The sequence below is a fragment of the Lycorma delicatula genome, chromosome 3 (assembly GCF_047948215.1).
Source record: "Lycorma delicatula isolate Av1 chromosome 3, ASM4794821v1, whole genome shotgun sequence".
NCBI classification, from domain to species: domain Eukaryota; kingdom Metazoa; phylum Arthropoda; class Insecta; order Hemiptera; family Fulgoridae; genus Lycorma; species Lycorma delicatula.
In genome coordinates this window covers 216,299,582-216,320,983 of record NC_134457.1, presented here as the reverse complement: position 1 = coordinate 216,320,983, position 21,402 = coordinate 216,299,582, and the positions used below count along the sequence as shown (strand labels likewise).

The following is a 21,402-nucleotide window of genomic DNA, read 5'->3' as shown; positions in this document are numbered from 1 at the left end:
TTTAGAGTCGTGTTTTTTTTTTTGTTTTAATTTATAATATTTGTCTCCTGTTTAACTTTTTATAGTAAGGTAATAATAATGTTTGAATCTTACTAATTTACTAATTCCAAAAAATTGTTATATATATATATACAAAAGTTTTAACAGAATAAAATAGTAAATTTAAATTAACGATTAAACGTTATTAAATGTATATGTTGTAAATGATGTATATATGTTAATGTTCTCCAGAACATATGGAATTTGTTTAGTTTTTTTAGAACGCGAGTTGACAATGATAGCTGTTCAATTTCTCCTGCTACTAGATATGGTCTTTGAAAATGCTTATGAGAAAATACGAAAAAATACTTATCTAAATATTTCAAAGTTTTAAAAATAATACCGTAGTATTTTAATTTTTCTAATTGTTATTTGACGTTTATTATTAATAACTTATTGAAAATATCTTTTCAGCCGATCAAAAAATTATTATAATATATCTTTTGATTTAATTTTAAAATTATGGCCAAAAGAATTATTGAATCGTTTAACGTTATATATTATAAATTTCTCCGGCGTATGTTATTTATTTTTAAATTTACAAAAGAAGAAAAAAATAATATTACCTCGCTGTTGTGATGCTGTGTTTTGCACGATATCCTTGATCCTATCCAAGAGAACGGAATAGTTTTTTATACCTATTTATAACCAATTATAAAAATGAAAAATCTAGAATTCCGTTGGTTAAAATAATATTTCTTATTTACTACAATAAGCAGATATGTCAAAAAAAGTATTTAAAATAATTAACGAGAAAAAAGGAAATGCCAACAGCACGCGGTATTCCCAAGCGGTCACCCATCCAAGTACTAACCGCGCCCGACGTTGCTTAACTTCGGTGATCAGACGAGAACCGGTGTATTCAACGTGGTATGGCCGTTGGCGATTACGTTTGTTTTGTTTTTTGCACATCTAGTACTGTTAACATTCTTCTAAGTAAAGTGAGATTTGACGCTTTTTACAAGACGGCCCAAAAAGGAGTGCTATGTATTTAAAGTGTATGTATGTATAAATGTTTGTGTGTGTTTCGTTGCAAATGCACAACTGCTGAATAGATTTAGTTGTATGATGCTGCGTTGGAATTCTTTCGTTACCGGGAATGCCTCAGTCTATATAAATACGTAAATGAACGAGTGTATATATATATATATATAATAGTGGAGTTTTTCCGATTGAAGCACAGATTTTAATAAATTTGATTAATGGACTGCGAACTGGGAGCCCCTATCACTGTGTATGATGTGTGTGAAAGTAATTATTGTAAGCAATCTAATGAATAATATTACAGAAATAATAGAACTAAATTTACGTTAAATAAAATAAAATATTATAAAATAAATTTTTTTTTTAGTAAAAACCTAGTTAGTATTAATAATAATGGCATTCCGTCGAGAGCTGCGTGTGAAGCTAAAGTGATGAGGTGTAGCGAGCATCTCCGGCGAGGCTAGACCAAATCAGTACAATCAAATATTAGCAAATTGCGTGTCCTAGAAACGTGGTCTTGGAAACCGCAATGTGGTCCTTTTATAATACCTCCTGGAAGAATAGTCTGATTTTCTAAATTTAAACAAGGTATTCGCTTTATAATACAAAATTACCAACGAACCAAACCAAAACATAAAGGGAAATGGTATTTTTCCACAGGTTTTTTTTTTGTAATTTGTATTATTTTACCTTGTTAATTTCATACCGTAAGATAACAATGTTAGGATCTTCCTATATACTAAATTAAAAAAAAAAAAAAAAAATGTACACGTACATATATACGTATATATATATACATATACACAAGTATTAACAGAGTAAAAATATTGATTTAAACAAAAGATTAATCGTAATTATATGTATTTGTTGTTAACGATCGATATATCTTAATGTTTACCAGAACACGCGTGCAGATTATGTTTTGGTTTTTTTAAGACCGGGAGTTGATAATGATTGTTGTTCAGTTATTCCTGTTTCTAGTTACGGTCTTTCAAAATATCTATGAGAATATACAAAAAAATACCTATTTATACCTTGCTGTTCTGCTCCAGTGTTTTCCACGATATCCTCGATCCTATACAAGAGAACGGAGTAATTGTTTATATATATATTTTTAAAAAAACCATTTATGAAAATAGATAAATCTAGAAATCCGTTGGTTAAAATAATATTTTTATTTTGTATAAGCAGATATGTCAAAACTTATTTAATTATTAAAAAAAAAAGGAAAAAGGACTGCCAACAGCACGCGGTATTCCCAAGCGGTCACCCATCCAAGTACTAACCGCGCCCGACGTTGCTTAACTTCGGTGATCAGACGAGAACCGGTGTATTCAACGTGGTATGGCCGTTGGCGAAAATTTTTATCAGGTTTTTTGTACATCCAGTGACTTTAATATTCTTGTTTGGAAATACAAGAATTGATGTGCTTTTACGTACATATCTAATAAAAATAATCTTTTCGAATTAACGTATTTATTTATTTAAAAAAGTAATATATAACTAAATCACTTCTTCCCTGCTATATATATATATATATATATATATATATATATACTGTATAAAAATGTAAAAGTAAATAAAAGATTGAACATAAATAACTACTAAATGTGTTTTTTGTCAATGTAGATGTATCTTTTAGTTTATTGGTACGTATAAAAAATTTTTTAATTTTTTTTTTTTGATGAGTGTGAGTTGATGACGGAACTTGTTCAATTTTTTTCTTTCTGCTAAATACGGAGTTTAAATTAGTTTCTGTAAACTTTTTCGTAAATAACATTTGCGCGAGATAATCTGTAGATGAAGTGACCGCCGGCGAGGTGATCCCGCTATTTGGGCCGAACTTTTACGAATTGATATTTGGTTTATTATGTCGGTGGTAATAGTAAGGCAGGGAAATTTAAAAAACACTGTCTGACTGCTAATAGTTCAAATTTGCTGGTGAAGTTTTCACCGGGAATTATAATAACTTTTTAAAACATTCAACGTCACAATGCTCCAGATGAACGCGAGACACCTTAAAAAATTGTATGATTATTTAATAAGTCAACGAATGTAAGAAAGTAGTTATTGTCGAAATTACGTGTGGAATAATTATTGACCATTCGGTGATCTCTAAACGTAATTTGGTGGGTAATAAACGTTTAACCGGACTCATTTCCTTCGAATATAACAAAAACTCATCTTCCATAGGCCTGCTCCTTTTTAAAATTTTTAAATTAGCATTCGAGCGGACAATATTTATTTTATAATTATTTTACCTGACTGTTCTGATCCAGTGTTTTCCACGGCTTTCCTTGATCCATTCCAAGAGAACGGGGTAATTTCTTATATCTATTTAACACCATTGATGAAAAAAAAAAATTGAAATCCGTCAGTTAAAATAATATTACTTATTTTGTATAAACAGATATGTCAAAAATTATATAATTAATAACAAAAGTAAAAACGGAAATGCCAACAGCACGCGGTATTCCCAAGCGGTCACCCATCCAAGTACTAACCGCGCCCGACGTTGCTTAACTTCGGTGATCAGACGAGAACCGGTGTATTCAACGTGGTATGGCCGTTGGCGACAAACTTTGCTTTGTTTTTTGCACACATCTAGTACTGTTAATATTTTTCTAAGAAAAGCCAGATTTGCAACTTTTTACACGACTCCCCCAAAAAGGATTGCGATGTATTTAAGGTATATGTTTGTATGGTCCGCTGCAGCTGCTCAACGGCTGAATAGATTTAGTTGTATGATGCTTCTTCGGAATTCTTACGTTACCGGGAATTTTTCAGTCTATATAAATATGTAAATGTACGATAGTATATATATATATAGTAGTGGAGGTTTTCCGGTTGAAACGCAAATTTTAAAAAGTTGCATTAATTTACTGCGAACTCAGAGCCCCTATCACTGTGTAAGCTGTGTTTGAATTAAATAATTCTAATCAATCTAATGAATAATAGTATTAAATTTACGTTAAATAAAATATTATTATATGAAAAATATGTATAAAGTAATAAATATTTTAAAAAATTTTATGTAATAGAAATGAAGCTAAAGTGGTGAAGTGAAGCGAGCATCTCCAGCGAGGCTAGACCAAAGCATTACGATCAAATGATAAAAAACATTGTGTCCCAGAGGCGCTGCCTCGGTTGGTGCAATGAGATGCTTTTACAAAACCTACTGATACAATTGTCCGACTTTCTAAATTGAAAAGGATTAATCGCTTGTGTAATTAAAAATTACCATCCAACCAAATCAAAAAATAAATGGCAATGGTATTTTTAGAGTCGTGTTTTTTTTTTGTTTTAATTTATAATATTTGTCTCCTGTTTAACTTTTTATAGTAAGGTAATAATAATGTTTGAATCTTACTAATTTACTAATTCCAAAAAATTGTTATATATATATATACAAAAGTTTTAACAGAATAAAATAGTAAATTTAAATTAACGATTAAACGTTATTAAATGTATATGTTGTAAATGATGTATATATGTTAATGTTCTCCAGAACATATGGAATTTGTTTAGTTTTTTTAGAACGCGAGTTGACAATGATAGCTGTTCAATTTCTCCTGCTACTAGATATGGTCTTTGAAAATGCTTATGAGAAAATACGAAAAAATACTTATCTAAATATTTCAAAGTTTTAAAAATAATACCGTAGTATTTTAATTTTTCTAATTGTTATTTGACGTTTATTATTAATAACTTATTGAAAATATCTTTTCAGCCGATCAAAAAATTATTATAATATATCTTTTGATTTAATTTTAAAATTATGGCCAAAAGAATTATTGAATCGTTTAACGTTATATATTATAAATTTCTCCGGCGTATGTTATTTATTTTTAAATTTACAAAAGAAGAAAAAAATAATATTACCTCGCTGTTGTGATGCTGTGTTTTGCACGATATCCTTGATCCTATCCAAGAGAACGGAATAGTTGTTTATACCTATTTATAACCAATTATAAAAATGAAAAATCTAGAATTCCGTTGGTTAAAATAATATTTCTTATTTACTACAATAAGCAGATACGTCAAAAAAAATATTTAAAATAATTAACGAGAAAAAAGGAAATGCCAACAGCACGCGGTATTCCCAAGCGGTCACCCATCCAAGTACTAACCGCGCCCGACGTTGCTTAACTTCGGTGATCAGACGAGAACCGGTGTATTCAACGTGGTATGGCCGTTGGCGATTACGTTTGTTTTGTTTTTTGCACATCTAGTACTGTTAACATTCTTCTAAGTAAAGTGAGATTTGACGCTTTTTACAAGACGGCCCAAAAAGGAGTGCTATGTATTTAAAGTGTATGTATGTATAAATGTTTGTGTGTGTTTCGTTGCAAATACACAACTGCTGAATAGATTTAGTTGTATGATGCTGCGTTGGAATTCTTTCGTTACCGGGAATGCCTCAGTCTATATAAATACGTAAATGAACGAGTGTATATATATATATATATAATAGTGGAGTTTTTCCGATTGAAGCACAGATTTTAATAAATTTGATTAATGGACTGCGAACTGGGAGCCCCTATCACTGTGTATGATGTGTGTGAAAGTAATTATTGTAAGCAATCTAATGAATAATATTACAGAAATAATAGAACTAAATTTACGTTAAATAAAATAAAATATTATTAAATAAATTTTTTTTTTAGTAAAAACCTAGTTAGTATTAATAATAATGGCATTCCGTCGAGAGCTGCGTGTGAAGCTAAAGTGATGAGGTGTAGCGAGCATCTCCGGCGAGGCTAGACCAAATCAGTACAATCAAATATTAGCAAATTGCGTGTCCTAGAAACGTGGTCTTGGAAACCGCAATGTGGTCCTTTTATAATACCTCCTGGAAGAATAGTCTGATTTTCTAAATTTAAACAAGGTATTCGCTTTATAATACAAAATTACCAACGAACCAAACCAAAACATAAAGGGAAATGGTATTTTTCCACAGGTTTTTTTTTGTAATTTGTATTATTTTACCTTGTTAATTTCATACCGTAAGATAACAATGTTAGGATCTTCCTATATACTAAATTAAAAAAAAAAAAAAAAAATGTACACGTACATATATACGTATATATATATACATATACACAAGTATTAACAGAGTAAAAATATTGATTTAAACAAAAGATTAATCGTAATTATATGTATTTGTTGTTAACGATCGATATATCTTAATGTTTACCAGAACACGCGTGCAGATTATGTTTTGGTTTTTTTAAGACCGGGAGTTGATAATGATTGTTGTTCAGTTATTCCTGTTTCTAGTTACGGTCTTTCAAAATATCTATGAGAATATACAAAAAAATACCTATTTATACCTTGCTGTTCTGCTCCAGTGTTTTCCACGATATCCTCGATCCTATACAAGAGAACGGAGTAATTGTTTATATATATATTTTTAAAAAAACCATTTATGAAAATAGATAAATCTAGAAATCCGTTGGTTAAAATAATATTTTTATTTTGTATAAGCAGATATGTCAAAACTTATTTAATTATTAAAAAAAAAAGGAAAAAGGACTGCCAACAGCACGCGGTATTCCCAAGCGGTCACCCATCCAAGTACTAACCGCGCCCGACGTTGCTTAACTTCGGTGATCAGACGAGAACCGGTGTATTCAACGTGGTATGGCCGTTGGCGAAAATTTTTATCAGGTTTTTTGTACATCCAGTGACTTTAATATTCTTGTTAGGAAATACAAGAATTGATGTGCTTTTACGTACATATCTAATAAAAATAATCTTTTCGAATTAACGTATTTATTTATTTAAAAAAGTAATATATAACTAAATCACTTCTTCCCTGCTATATATATATATATATATATATATATATATACTGTATAAAAATGTAAAAGTAAATAAAAGATTGAACATAAATAACTACTAAATGTGTTTTTTGTCAATGTAGATGTATCTTTTAGTTTATTGGTACGTATAAAAAATTTTTTAATTTTTTTTTTTTGATGAGTGTGAGTTGATGACGGAACTTGTTCAATTTTTTTCTTTCTGCTAAATACGGAGTTTAAATTAGTTTCTGTAAACTTTTTCGTAAATAACATTTGCGCGAGATAATCTGTAGATGAAGTGACCGCCGGCGAGGTGATCCCGCTATTTGGGCCGAACTTTTACGAATTGATATTTGGTTTATTATGTCGGTGGTAATAGTAAGGCAGGGAAATTTAAAAAACACTGTCTGACTGCTAATAGTTCAAATTTGCTGGTGAAGTTTTCACCGGGAATTATAATAACTTTTTAAAACATTCAACGTCACAATGCTCCAGATGAACGCGAGACACCTTAAAAAATTTTATGATTATTTAATAAGTCAACGAATGTAAGAAAGTAGTTATTGTCGAAATTACGTGTGGAATAATTATTGACCATTCGGTGATCTCTAAACGTAATTTGGTGGGTAATAAACGTTTAACCGGACTCATTTCCTTCGAATATAACAAAAACTCATCTTCCATAGGCCTGACCCTTTTTAAAATTTTTAAATTAGCATTCGAGCGGACAATATTTATTTTATAATTATTTTACCTGACTGTTCTGATCCAGTGTTTTCCACGGCTTTCCTTGATCCATTCCAAGAGAACGGGGTAATTTCTTATATCTATTTAACACCATTGATGAAAAAAAAAAATTGAAATCCGTCAGTTAAAATAATATTACTTATTTTGTATAAACAGATATGTCAAAAATTAAATAAAAAAAGTAAAAACGGAAATGCCAACAGCACGCGGTATTCCCAAGCGGTCACCCATCCAAGTACTAACCGCGCCCGACGTTGCTTAACTTCGGTGATCAGACGAGAACCGGTGTATTCAACGTGGTATGGCCGTTGGCGATTACGTTTGTTTTGTTTTTTGCACATCTAGTACTGTTAACATTCTTCTAAGTAAAGTGAGATTTGACGCTTTTTACAAGACGGCCCAAAAAGGAGTGCTATGTATTTAAAGTGTATGTATGTATAAATGTTTGTGTGTGTTTCGTTGCAAATACACAACTGCTGAATAGATTTAGTTGTATGATGCTGCGTTGGAATTCTTTCGTTACCGGGAATGCCTCAGTCTATATAAATACGTAAATGAACGAGTGTATATATATATATATATAATAGTGGAGTTTTTCCGATTGAAGCACAGATTTTAATAAATTTGATTAATGGACTGCGAACTGGGAGCCCCTATCACTGTGTATGATGTGTGTGAAAGTAATTATTGTAAGCAATCTAATGAATAATATTACAGAAATAATAGAACTAAATTTACGTTAAATAAAATAAAATATTATTAAATAAATTTTTTTTTTAGTAAAAACCTAGTTAGTATTAATAATAATGGCATTCCGTCGAGAGCTGCGTGTGAAGCTAAAGTGATGAGGTGTAGCGAGCATCTCCGGCGAGGCTAGACCAAATCAGTACAATCAAATATTAGCAAATTGCGTGTCCTAGAAACGTGGTCTTGGAAACCGCAATGTGGTCCTTTTATAATACCTCCTGGAAGAATAGTCTGATTTTCTAAATTTAAACAAGGTATTCGCTTTATAATACAAAATTACCAACGAACCAAACCAAAACATAAAGGGAAATGGTATTTTTCCACAGGTTTTTTTTTTGTAATTTGTATTATTTTACCTTGTTAATTTCATACCGTAAGATAACAATGTTAGGATCTTCCTATATACTAAATTAAAAAAAAAAAAAAAAAATGTACACGTACATATATACGTATATATATATACATATACACAAGTATTAACAGAGTAAAAATATTGATTTAAACAAAAGATTAATCGTAATTATATGTATTTGTTGTTAACGATCGATATATCTTAATGTTTACCAGAACACGCGTGCAGATTATGTTTTGGTTTTTTTAAGACCGGGAGTTGATAATGATTGTTGTTCAGTTATTCCTGTTTCTAGTTACGGTCTTTCAAAATATCTATGAGAATATACAAAAAAATACCTATTTATACCTTGCTGTTCTGCTCCAGTGTTTTCCACGATATCCTCGATCCTATACAAGAGAACGGAGTAATTGTTTATATATATATTTTTAAAAAAACCATTTATGAAAATAGATAAATCTAGAAATCCGTTGGTTAAAATAATATTTTTATTTTGTATAAGCAGATATGTCAAAACTTATTTAATTATTAAAAAAAAAAGGAAAAAGGACTGCCAACAGCACGCGGTATTCCCAAGCGGTCACCCATCCAAGTACTAACCGCGCCCGACGTTGCTTAACTTCGGTGATCAGACGAGAACCGGTGTATTCAACGTGGTATGGCCGTTGGCGAAAATTTTTATCAGGTTTTTTGTACATCCAGTGACTTTAATATTCTTGTTTGGAAATACAAGAATTGATGTGCTTTTACGTACATATCTAATAAAAATAATCTTTTCGAATTAACGTATTTATTTATTTAAAAAAGTAATATATAACTAAATCACTTCTTCCCTGCTATATATATATATATATATATATATATATATATACTGTATAAAAATGTAAAAGTAAATAAAAGATTGAACATAAATAACTACTAAATGTGTTTTTTGTCAATGTAGATGTATCTTTTAGTTTATTGGTACGTATAAAAAATTTTTTAATTTTTTTTTTTTGATGAGTGTGAGTTGATGACGGAACTTGTTCAATTTTTTTCTTTCTGCTAAATACGGAGTTTAAATTAGTTTCTGTAAACTTTTTCGTAAATAACATTTGCGCGAGATAATCTGTAGATGAAGTGACCGCCGGCGAGGTGATCCCGCTATTTGGGCCGAACTTTTACGAATTGATATTTGGTTTATTATGTCGGTGGTAATAGTAAGGCAGGGAAATTTAAAAAACACTGTCTGACTGCTAATAGTTCAAATTTGCTGGTGAAGTTTTCACCGGGAATTATAATAACTTTTTAAAACATTCAACGTCACAATGCTCCAGATGAACGCGAGACACCTTAAAAAATTTTATGATTATTTAATAAGTCAACGAATGTAAGAAAGTAGTTATTGTCGAAATTACGTGTGGAATAATTATTGACCATTCGGTGATCTCTAAACGTAATTTGGTGGGTAATAAACGTTTAACCGGACTCATTTCCTTCGAATATAACAAAAACTCATCTTCCATAGGCCTGACCCTTTTTAAAATTTTTAAATTAGCATTCGAGCGGACAATATTTATTTTATAATTATTTTACCTGACTGTTCTGATCCAGTGTTTTCCACGGCTTTCCTTGATCCATTCCAAGAGAACGGGGTAATTTCTTATATCTATTTAACACCATTGATGAAAAAAAAAAATTGAAATCCGTCAGTTAAAATAATATTACTTATTTTGTATAAACAGATATGTCAAAAATTAAATAACAAAAGTAAAAACGGAAATGCCAACAGCACGCGGTATTCCCAAGCGGTCACCCATCCAAGTACTAACCGCGCCCGACGTTGCTTAACTTCGGTGATCAGACGAGAACCGGTGTATTCAACGTGGTATGGCCGTTGGCGATTACGTTTGTTTTGTTTTTTGCACATCTAGTACTGTTAACATTCTTCTAAGTAAAGTGAGATTTGACGCTTTTTACAAGACGGCCCAAAAAGGAGTGCTATGTATTTAAAGTGTATGTATGTATAAATGTTTGTGTGTGTTTCGTTGCAAATACACAACTGCTGAATAGATTTAGTTGTATGATGCTGCGTTGGAATTCTTTCGTTACCGGGAATGCCTCAGTCTATATAAATACGTAAATGAACGAGTGTATATATATATATATATAATAGTGGAGTTTTTCCGATTGAAGCACAGATTTTAATAAATTTGATTAATGGACTGCGAACTGGGAGCCCCTATCACTGTGTATGATGTGTGTGAAAGTAATTATTGTAAGCAATCTAATGAATAATATTACAGAAATAATAGAACTAAATTTACGTTAAATAAAATAAAATATTATTAAATAAATTTTTTTTTTAGTAAAAACCTAGTTAGTATTAATAATAATGGCATTCCGTCGAGAGCTGCGTGTGAAGCTAAAGTGATGAGGTGTAGCGAGCATCTCCGGCGAGGCTAGACCAAATCAGTACAATCAAATATTAGCAAATTGCGTGTCCTAGAAACGTGGTCTTGGAAACCGCAATGTGGTCCTTTTATAATACCTCCTGGAAGAATAGTCTGATTTTCTAAATTTAAACAAGGTATTCGCTTTATAATACAAAATTACCAACGAACCAAACCAAAACATAAAGGGAAATGGTATTTTTCCAAAGGTTTTTTTTTTGTAATTTGTATTATTTTACCTTGTTAATTTCATACCGTAAGATAACAATGTTAGGATCTTCCTATATACTAAATTAAAAAAAAAAAAAAAAAATGTACACGTACATATATACGTATATATATATACATATACACAAGTATTAACAGAGTAAAAATATTGATTTAAACAAAAGATTAATCGTAATTATATGTATTTGTTGTTAACGATCGATATATCTTAATGTTTACCAGAACACGCGTGCAGATTATGTTTTGGTTTTTTTAAGACCGGGAGTTGATAATGATTGTTGTTCAGTTATTCCTGTTTCTAGTTACGGTCTTTCAAAATATCTATGAGAATATACAAAAAAATACCTATTTATACCTTGCTGTTCTGCTCCAGTGTTTTCCACGATATCCTCGATCCTATACAAGAGAACGGAGTAATTGTTTATATATATATTTTTAAAAAAACCATTTATGAAAATAGATAAATCTAGAAATCCGTTGGTTAAAATAATATTTTTATTTTGTATAAGCAGATATGTCAAAACTTATTTAATTATTAAAAAAAAAAGGAAAAAGGACTGCCAACAGCACGCGGTATTCCCAAGCGGTCACCCATCCAAGTACTAACCGCGCCCGACGTTGCTTAACTTCGGTGATCAGACGAGAACCGGTGTATTCAACGTGGTATGGCCGTTGGCGAAAATTTTTATCAGGTTTTTTGTACATCCAGTGACTTTAATATTCTTGTTTGGAAATACAAGAATTGATGTGCTTTTACGTACATATCTAATAAAAATAATCTTTTCGAATTAACGTATTTATTTATTTAAAAAAGTAATATATAACTAAATCACTTCTTCCCTGCTATATATATATATATATATATATATATATATATATACTGTATAAAAATGTAAAAGTAAATAAAAGATTGAACATAAATAACTACTAAATGTGTTTTTTGTCAATGTAGATGTATCTTTTAGTTTATTGGTACGTATAAAAAATTTTTTAATTTTTTTTTTTTGATGAGTGTGAGTTGATGACGGAACTTGTTCAATTTTTTTCTTTCTGCTAAATACGGAGTTTAAATTAGTTTCTGTAAACTTTTTCGTAAATAACATTTGCGCGAGATAATCTGTAGATGAAGTGACCGCCGGCGAGGTGATCCCGCTATTTGGGCCGAACTTTTACGAATTGATATTTGGTTTATTATGTCGGTGGTAATAGTAAGGCAGGGAAATTTAAAAAACACTGTCTGACTGCTAATAGTTCAAATTTGCTGGTGAAGTTTTCACCGGGAATTATAATAACTTTTTAAAACATTCAACGTCACAATGCTCCAGATGAACGCGAGACACCTTAAAAAATTTTATGATTATTTAATAAGTCAACGAATGTAAGAAAGTAGTTATTGTCGAAATTACGTGTGGAATAATTATTGACCATTCGGTGATCTCTAAACGTAATTTGGTGGGTAATAAACGTTTAACCGGACTCATTTCCTTCGAATATAACAAAAACTCATCTTCCATAGGCCTGACCCTTTTTAAAATTTTTAAATTAGCATTCGAGCGGACAATATTTATTTTATAATTATTTTACCTGACTGTTCTGATCCAGTGTTTTCCACGGCTTTCCTTGATCCATTCCAAGAGAACGGGGTAATTTCTTATATCTATTTAACACCATTGATGAAAAAAAAAAATTGAAATCCGTCAGTTAAAATAATATTACTTATTTTGTATAAACAGATATGTCAAAAATTAAATAAAAAAAGTAAAAACGGAAATGCCAACAGCACGCGGTATTCCCAAGCGGTCACCCATCCAAGTACTAACCGCGCCCGACGTTGCTTAACTTCGGTGATCAGACGAGAACCGGTGTATTCAACGTGGTATGGCCGTTGGCGATTACGTTTGTTTTGTTTTTTGCACATCTAGTACTGTTAACATTCTTCTAAGTAAAGTGAGATTTGACGCTTTTTACAAGACGGCCCAAAAAGGAGTGCTATGTATTTAAAGTGTATGTATGTATAAATGTTTGTGTGTGTTTCGTTGCAAATACACAACTGCTGAATAGATTTAGTTGTATGATGCTGCGTTGGAATTCTTTCGTTACCGGGAATGCCTCAGTCTATATAAATACGTAAATGAACGAGTGTATATATATATATATATAATAGTGGAGTTTTTCCGATTGAAGCACAGATTTTAATAAATTTGATTAATGGACTGCGAACTGGGAGCCCCTATCACTGTGTATGATGTGTGTGAAAGTAATTATTGTAAGCAATCTAATGAATAATATTACAGAAATAATAGAACTAAATTTACGTTAAATAAAATAAAATATTATTAAATAAATTTTTTTTTAGTAAAAACCTAGTTAGTATTAATAATAATGGCATTCCGTCGAGAGCTGCGTGTGAAGCTAAAGTGATGAGGTGTAGCGAGCATCTCCGGCGAGGCTAGACCAAATCAGTACAATCAAATATTAGCAAATTGCGTGTCCTAGAAACGTGGTCTTGGAAACCGCAATGTGGTCCTTTTATAATACCTCCTGGAAGAATAGTCTGATTTTCTAAATTTAAACAAGGTATTCGCTTTATAATACAAAATTACCAACGAACCAAACCAAAACATAAAGGGAAATGGTATTTTTCCACAGGTTTTTTTTTTGTAATTTGTATTATTTTACCTTGTTAATTTCATACCGTAAGATAACAATGTTAGGATCTTCCTATATACTAAATTAAAAAAAAAAAAAAAAAAATGTACACGTACATATATACTTATATATATATACATATACACAAGTATTAACAGAGTAAAAATATTGATTTAAACAAAAGATTAATCGTAATTATATGTATTTGTTGTTAACGATCGATATATCTTAATGTTTACCAGAACACGCGTGCAGATTATGTTTTGGTTTTTTTAAGACCGGGAGTTGATAATGATTGTTGTTCAGTTATTCCTGTTTCTAGTTACGGTCTTTCAAAATATCTATGAGAATATACAAAAAAATACCTATTTATACCTTGCTGTTCTGCTCCAGTGTTTTCCACGATATCCTCGATCCTATACAAGAGAACGGAGTAATTGTTTATATATATATTTTTAAAAAAACCATTTATGAAAATAGATAAATCTAGAAATCCGTTGGTTAAAATAATATTTTTATTTTGTATAAGCAGATATGTCAAAACTTATTTAATTATTAAAAAAAAAAGGAAAAAGGACTGCCAACAGCACGCGGTATTCCCAAGCGGTCACCCATCCAAGTACTAACCGCGCCCGACGTTGCTTAACTTCGGTGATCAGACGAGAACCGGTGTATTCAACGTGGTATGGCCGTTGGCGAAAATTTTTATCAGGTTTTTTGTACATCCAGTGACTTTAATATTCTTGTTAGGAAATACAAGAATTGATGTGCTTTTACGTACATATCTAATAAAAATAATCTTTTCGAATTAACGTATTTATTTATTTAAAAAAGTAATATATAACTAAATCACTTCTTCCCTGCTATATATATATATATATATATATATATATATATACTGTATAAAAATGTAAAAGTAAATAAAAGATTGAACATAAATAACTACTAAATGTGTTTTTTGTCAATGTAGATGTATCTTTTAGTTTATTGGTACGTATAAAAAATTTTTTAATTTTTTTTTTTTGATGAGTGTGAGTTGATGACGGAACTTGTTCAATTTTTTTCTTTCTGCTAAATACGGAGTTTAAATTAGTTTCTGTAAACTTTTTCGTAAATAACATTTGCGCGAGATAATCTGTAGATGAAGTGACCGCCGGCGAGGTGATCCCGCTATTTGGGCCGAACTTTTACGAATTGATATTTGGTTTATTATGTCGGTGGTAATAGTAAGGCAGGGAAATTTAAAAAACACTGTCTGACTGCTAATAGTTCAAATTTGCTGGTGAAGTTTTCACCGGGAATTATAATAACTTTTTAAAACATTCAACGTCACAATGCTCCAGATGAACGCGAGACACCTTAAAAAATTTTATGATTATTTAATAAGTCAACGAATGTAAGAAAGTAGTTATTGTCGAAATTACGTGTGGAATAATTATTGACCATTCGGTGATCTCTAAACGTAATTTGGTGGGTAATAAACGTTTAACCGGACTCATTTCCTTCGAATATAACAAAAACTCATCTTCCATAGGCCTGACCCTTTTTAAAATTTTTAAATTAGCATTCGAGCGGACAATATTTATTTTATAATTATTTTACCTGACTGTTCTGATCCAGTGTTTTCCACGGCTTTCCTTGATCCACTCCAAGAGAACGGGGTAATTTCTTATATCTATTTAACACCATTGATGAAAAAAAAAAATTGAAATCCGTCAGTTAAAATAATATTACTTATTTTGTATAAACAGATATGTCAAAAATTAAATAAAAAAAGTAAAAACGGAAATGCCAACAGCACGCGGTATTCCCAAGCGGTCACCCATCCAAGTACTAACCGCGCCCGACGTTGGAGAACGTCGTCGCGGACGTTGGAAAAAAGGACAGCATTTCCTTTTTTCTCGTTAATTATTTTAAATAATTTTTTTGACATATCTGCTTATTATAGTAAATAAGAAATATTATTTTAACCAACGGAATTCTAGATTTTTCATTTTTATAAATGGTTATAAATAGGTATAAACAACTATTCCGTTCTCTTGGATAGGATCAAGGATATCGTGCAAAGCACAGCATCACAACAGCGAGGTAATATTATTTTTTTCTTCTTTTGTAAATTTAAAAATAAATAACACACACCGGAGAAATTTATAATATATAACGTTAAACGATTCAATAATTCTTTTGGCCATAATTTTAAAATTAAATCAAAAGATATATTATAATAATTTTTTGATCGGCTGAAAAGATATTTTCAATAAGTTATTAATAATAAACGTCAAATAACAATTAGAAAAATTAAAATACTACGGTATTATTTTTAAAACTTTGAAATATTTAGATAAGTATTTTTTCGTATTTTCTCATAAGCATTTTCAAAGACCATATCTAGTAGCAGGAGAAATTGAACAGCTATCATTGTCAACTCGCGTTCTAAAAAAACTAAACAAATTCCATATGTTCTGGAGAACATTAACATATATACATCATTTACAACATATACATTTAATAACGTTTAATCGTTAATTTAAATTTACTATTTTATTCTGTTAAAACTTTTGTATATATATATATAACAATTTTTTGGAATTAGTAAATTAGTAAGATTCAAACATTATTATTACCTTACTATAAAAAGTTAAACAGGAGACAAATATTATAAATTAAAACAAAAAAAAAAACACGACCCTAAAAATACCATTGCCATTTATTTTTTGATTTGGTTGGATGGTAATTTTTAATTACACAAGCGATTAATCCTTTTCAATTTAGAAAGTCGGACAATTGTATCAGTAGGTTTTGTAAAAGCATCTCATTGCACCAACCGAGGCAGCGCCTCTGGGACACAATGTTTTTTATCATTTGATCGTAATGCTTTGGTCTAGCCTCGCTGGAGATGCTCGCTTCACTTCACCACTTTAGCTTCATTTCTATTACATAAAATTTTTTAAAATATTTATTACTTTATACATATTTTTCATATAATAATATTTTATTTAACGTAAATTTAATACTATTATTCATTAGATTGATTAGAATTATTTAATTCAAACACAGCTTACACAGTGATAGGGGCTCTGAGTTCGCAGTAAATTAATGCAACTTTTTAAAATTTGCGTTTCAACCGGAAAACCTCCACTACTATATATATATATACTATCGTACATTTACATATTTATATAGACTGAAAAATTCCCGGTAACGTAAGAATTCCGAAGAAGCATCATACAACTAAATCTATTCAGCCGTTGAGCAGCTGCAGCGGACCATACAAACATATACCTTAAATACATCGCAATCCTTTTTGGGGGAGTCGTGTAAAAAGTTGCAAATCTGGCTTTTCTTAGAAAAATATTAACAGTACTAGATGTGTGCAAAAAACAAAGCAAAGTTTGTCGCCAACGGCCATACCACGTTGAATACACCGGTTCTCGTCTGATCACCGAAGTTAAGCAACGTCGGGCGCGGTTAGTACTTGGATGGGTGACCGCTTGGGAATACCGCGTGCTGTTGGCATTTCCGTTTTTACTTTTGTTATTAATTATATAATTTTTGACATATCTGTTTATACAAAATAAGTAATATTATTTTAACTGACGGATTTCAATTTTTTTTTTCATCAATGGTGTTAAATAGATATAAGAAATTACCCCGTTCTCTTGGAATGGATCAAGGAAAGCCGTGGAAAACACTGGATCAGAACAGTCAGGTAAAATAATTATAAAATAAATATTGTCCGCTCGAATGCTAATTTAAAAATTTTAAAAAGGAGCAGGCCTATGGAAGATGAGTTTTTGTTATATTCGAAGGAAATGAGTCCGGTTAAACGTTTATTACCCACCAAATTACGTTTAGAGATCACCGAATGGTCAATAATTATTCCACACGTAATTTCGACAATAACTACTTTCTTACATTCGTTGACTTATTAAATAATCATAAAATTTTTTAAGGTGTCTCGCGTTCATCTGGAGCATTGTGACGTTGAATGTTTTAAAAAGTTATTATAATTCCCGGTGAAAACTTCACCAGCAAATTTGAACTATTAGCAGTCAGACAGTGTTTTTTAAATTTCCCTGCCTTACTATTACCACCGACATAATAAACCAAATATCAATTCGTAAAAGTTCGGCCCAAATAGCGGGATCACCTCGCCGGCGGTCACTTCATCTACAGATTATCTCGCGCAAATGTTATTTACGAAAAAGTTTACAGAAACTAATTTAAACTCCGTATTTAGCAGAAAGAAAAAAATTGAACAAGTTCCGTCATTAACTCACACTCATCAAAAAAAAAAAAATTAAAAAATTTTTTATACGTACCAATAAACTATAAGATACATCTACATTGACAAAAAACACATTTAGTAGTTATTTATGTTCAATCTTTTATTTACTTTTACATTTTTATACAGTATATATATATATATATATATATATATATATATATATATATATATATATATATAGCAGGGAAGAAGTGATTTAGTTATATATTACTTTTTTAAATAAATAAATACGTTAATTCGAAAAGATTATTTTTATTAGATATGTACGTAAAAGCACATCAATTCTTGTATTTCCTAACAAGAATATTAAAGTCACTGGATGTACAAAAAACCTGATAAAAATTTTCGCCAACGGCCATACCACGTTGAATACACCGGTTCTCGTCTGATCACCGAAGTTAAGCAACGTCGGGCGCGGTTAGTACTTGGATGGGTGACCGCTTGGGAATACCGCGTGCTGTTGGCAGTCCTTTTTCCTTTTTTTTTTAATAATTAAATAAGTTTTGACATATCTGATTATACAAAATAAAAATATTATTTTAACCAACGGATTTCTAGATTTATCTATTTTCATAAATGGTTTTTTTAAAAATATATATATAAACAATTACTCCGTTCTCTTGTATAGGATCGAGGATATCGTGGAAAACACTGGAGCAGAACAGCAAGGTATAAATAGGTATTTTTTTGTATATTCTCATAGATATTTTGAAAGACCGTAACTAGAAACAGGAATAACTGAACAACAATCATTATCAACTCTAGGTCTTAAAAAAACCAAAACATAATCTGCATGCGTGTTCTGGTAAACATTAAGATATATCGATCGTTAACAACAAATACATATAATTACGATTAATCTTTTGTTTAAATCAATATTTTTACTCTGTTAATACTTGTGTATATATATATATATATATACGTATATATGTACGTGTACATTTTTTTTTTTTTTTTTTAATTTAGTATATAGGAAGATCCTAACATTATTATCTTACGGTATGAAATTAACAAGGTAAAATAATACAAATTACAAAAAAAAAACCCTGTGGAAAAATACCATTTCCCCTTATGTTTTGGTTTGGTTCGTTGGTAATTTTGTATTATAAAGCGAATACCTTGTCTGAATTTAGAAAATCAGACGATTCTTCGAGGAGGTATTATAAAAGCACCACATTGCGCTTTCCAAGACCACGTTTCTGGGACACGCAATTTGCTAATATTTGATTGTACTGATTTGGTCTAGGCCTCGCCGGAGATGCTCGCTACACCTCATCACTTTAGCTTCACACGCAGCTCTCGACGGAATGCCATTATTATTAATACTAACTAGGTTTTTATTAAAAAAAAAATTTATTTAATAATATTTTATTTTATTTAACGTAAATTTAGTTCTATTATTTCTGTAATATTATTCATTAGATTGCTTACAATAATTACTTTCACACACATCATACACAGTGATAGGGGCTCCCAGTTCGCAGTCCATTAATCAAATTTATTAAAATCTGTGCTTTAATCGGAAAAACTCCACTACTATATTTATATATATATATATATATATATATATATATATATATATATACACTCGTTCATTTACGTATTTATATAGACTGAGGCATTCCCGGTAACTTAAGAATTCCAACGCAGCATCATACAACTAAATATATTCAGCAGTTGTGCATTTGCAACGAAACACACACAAACATTTATACATACATACACATTTAAATACATAGCACTCCTTTTTGGGCCGTCTTGTAAAAAGCGTCAAATCTCACTTTAATTAGAAGAATGTTAACAGTACTAGATGTGCAAAAAACAAAACAAAAGTAATCGCCAACGGCCATACCACGTTGAATACACCGGTTCTCGTCTGATCACCGAAGTTAAGCAACGTCGGGCGCGGTTAGTACTTGGATGGGTGACCGCTTGGGAATACCGCGTGCTGTTGGCATTTCCTTTTTTACTTTTGTTATTAATTATATAATTTTTGACATATCTGTTTATACAAAATAAGTAATATTATTTTAACCGACGGATTTCCATTTTATTCATCAATGGTGTTAAATAGATATAAGAAATTACCCCGTTCTCTTGGAATGGATCAAGGAAAGCCGTGGAAAACTCTGGATGAGAACAGTCAGTTAAAATAATTTTATTATTGTCCGCTCGAATGCTAAATTAAACATTTAAAAAAGCAGCAGGCCCATGGAAGATGAGTTTTTGTTATATTCGAAGAAAATGAGTCCGGTTAAACGTTTATTACCCACCAAATTACGTTTAGAGATCACCGAACGGTCAATAATTATTCCACACGTAATTTCGACAATAACTATTTCTTACATTCGTTGACTTATTAAATAATCATACAATTTTTTAAGGTGTCTCGCGTTCATCTGGAGCATTGTGACGTTGAATGTTTAAAAAAGTTATTATAATTCCCGGTGAAAACTTCACCAGCAAATTTGTACTATTAGCAGTCAGACAGTGTTTTTTAAATTTCCCTGCCATACTATTACCACCGACATAATAAACCAAATATCGATTAATAAAAATTCGGCCCAAATAGCGTGATCACCTCGCCGGCGGTCACTTCTTCTACATCTTAAGCAAAGTCGGGCGCGGTAAGTAATTGTATGGGTGACCGCTTTGGAATACCGCGTGCTGATTGGCAGTCGTTTTTTTTTTTTTTTATTAATTAAATCATTTTTTACATATCTGCTTATACCAAATAAGAAATATTATTTTACAATTTAACATAATTATAATATAATAATATATAATATATAGTATATAATAATAAGGATATTATTTTAACCAACGGATTTCTAGATTTATCTATTTCCATAAATGTTTTTTTTTAAATATTTATAAACAATTACTCCGTTCTCTTGTATAGGATGGATGATATCGTGGAAAACAATGGAGCAGAAGAGAAAGGTAGAATTATTAATTTTTTTTTTATACATAACAATATATAAAAACTCCGAAATAATTTATATATAACGTTAGACGATTCAATTAATTACTTCATACATAATTTTAAATTTAATGCCAATGTTTTTGTCATATTTATTTGTTTGATTGTCTGGTAAAATATTTTCTATTTATTATTAATAATAAACGTCA

The 21,402-nt window shown here is 30.5% G+C and overlaps 14 non-coding genes across 14 annotated transcripts; 3 read left to right on the top strand and 11 right to left on the bottom strand.

The window, feature by feature from the left end:
- Positions 1–804: 804 nt before the first annotated feature.
- On the bottom strand, positions 805–923 carry LOC142322513 (5S ribosomal RNA). The gene has a single exon (XR_012755908.1). It is a non-coding gene; the product is annotated as a 5S ribosomal RNA (ribosomal RNA).
- A 1,337-nt stretch (positions 924–2,260) lies between these two features.
- On the bottom strand, positions 2,261–2,379 carry LOC142322510 (5S ribosomal RNA). Its single transcript, XR_012755906.1, has one exon. It is a non-coding gene; the product is annotated as a 5S ribosomal RNA (ribosomal RNA).
- A 1,099-nt stretch (positions 2,380–3,478) lies between these two features.
- On the bottom strand, positions 3,479–3,597 carry LOC142322509 (5S ribosomal RNA). Its single transcript, XR_012755905.1, has one exon. It is a non-coding gene; the product is annotated as a 5S ribosomal RNA (ribosomal RNA).
- A 1,507-nt stretch (positions 3,598–5,104) lies between these two features.
- LOC142322508 (5S ribosomal RNA) lies at positions 5,105–5,223 on the bottom strand. The gene has a single exon (XR_012755904.1). It is a non-coding gene; the product is annotated as a 5S ribosomal RNA (ribosomal RNA).
- A 1,336-nt stretch (positions 5,224–6,559) lies between these two features.
- On the bottom strand, positions 6,560–6,678 carry LOC142322507 (5S ribosomal RNA). Its single transcript, XR_012755903.1, has one exon. It is a non-coding gene; the product is annotated as a 5S ribosomal RNA (ribosomal RNA).
- Positions 6,679–7,768: 1,090 nt separating this feature from the next.
- LOC142322506 (5S ribosomal RNA) lies at positions 7,769–7,887 on the bottom strand. The gene has a single exon (XR_012755902.1). It is a non-coding gene; the product is annotated as a 5S ribosomal RNA (ribosomal RNA).
- Positions 7,888–9,224: 1,337 nt separating this feature from the next.
- Positions 9,225–9,343, bottom strand: LOC142322505 (5S ribosomal RNA). Its single transcript, XR_012755901.1, has one exon. It is a non-coding gene; the product is annotated as a 5S ribosomal RNA (ribosomal RNA).
- A 1,092-nt stretch (positions 9,344–10,435) lies between these two features.
- Positions 10,436–10,554, bottom strand: LOC142322504 (5S ribosomal RNA). The gene has a single exon (XR_012755900.1). It is a non-coding gene; the product is annotated as a 5S ribosomal RNA (ribosomal RNA).
- Positions 10,555–11,891: 1,337 nt separating this feature from the next.
- Positions 11,892–12,010, bottom strand: LOC142322503 (5S ribosomal RNA). Its single transcript, XR_012755899.1, has one exon. It is a non-coding gene; the product is annotated as a 5S ribosomal RNA (ribosomal RNA).
- Positions 12,011–13,104: 1,094 nt separating this feature from the next.
- On the bottom strand, positions 13,105–13,223 carry LOC142322502 (5S ribosomal RNA). Its single transcript, XR_012755898.1, has one exon. It is a non-coding gene; the product is annotated as a 5S ribosomal RNA (ribosomal RNA).
- Positions 13,224–14,560: 1,337 nt separating this feature from the next.
- On the bottom strand, positions 14,561–14,679 carry LOC142322501 (5S ribosomal RNA). Its single transcript, XR_012755897.1, has one exon. It is a non-coding gene; the product is annotated as a 5S ribosomal RNA (ribosomal RNA).
- A 2,700-nt stretch (positions 14,680–17,379) lies between these two features.
- LOC142322537 (5S ribosomal RNA) lies at positions 17,380–17,498 on the top strand. The gene has a single exon (XR_012755927.1). It is a non-coding gene; the product is annotated as a 5S ribosomal RNA (ribosomal RNA).
- Positions 17,499–18,617: 1,119 nt separating this feature from the next.
- LOC142322526 (5S ribosomal RNA) lies at positions 18,618–18,736 on the top strand. The gene has a single exon (XR_012755920.1). It is a non-coding gene; the product is annotated as a 5S ribosomal RNA (ribosomal RNA).
- Positions 18,737–20,108: 1,372 nt separating this feature from the next.
- Positions 20,109–20,227, top strand: LOC142322523 (5S ribosomal RNA). Its single transcript, XR_012755918.1, has one exon. It is a non-coding gene; the product is annotated as a 5S ribosomal RNA (ribosomal RNA).
- Positions 20,228–21,402: the final 1,175 nt, after the last annotated feature.